The sequence below is a fragment of the Penaeus monodon genome, chromosome 31, assembly GCF_015228065.2.
Source record: "Penaeus monodon isolate SGIC_2016 chromosome 31, NSTDA_Pmon_1, whole genome shotgun sequence".
NCBI classification, from domain to species: domain Eukaryota; kingdom Metazoa; phylum Arthropoda; class Malacostraca; order Decapoda; family Penaeidae; genus Penaeus; species Penaeus monodon.
In genome coordinates this window covers 12,675,841-12,676,086 of record NC_051416.1, presented here as the reverse complement: position 1 = coordinate 12,676,086, position 246 = coordinate 12,675,841, and the positions used below count along the sequence as shown (strand labels likewise).

The following is a 246-nucleotide window of genomic DNA, read 5'->3' as shown; positions in this document are numbered from 1 at the left end:
CAAAGACAGAGATAAAGAATGAGAGAGAAAGAGGGAAGTCAAAAATAAAGAGAGGGTAAGGGTAAGTTCAGCAAGAAAAAAAAAGCATAAGGGTGAGAGGGCAAGCGCAAATAAGACAGGAAAAATGATGATTGGAATAGGGGAGAAAGAAAACCATGAAACAAATGTGATCCATAAAATTCAAAACCTATGCAGAGGATAAATTACTATAGCACTTCCCTCAGTTTGCTTTGCATTGGAGCCTAG

General features: G+C 37.8%; 1 protein-coding gene across 3 annotated transcripts in view; it reads right to left on the bottom strand.

Moving 5' to 3' along the window:
- LOC119593036 (potassium voltage-gated channel subfamily KQT member 1-like) overlaps positions 1–246 on the bottom strand; it is a gene marked incomplete in the record, with an annotated part of 139,545 nt that overhangs the window by 138,314 nt on the left and 985 nt on the right.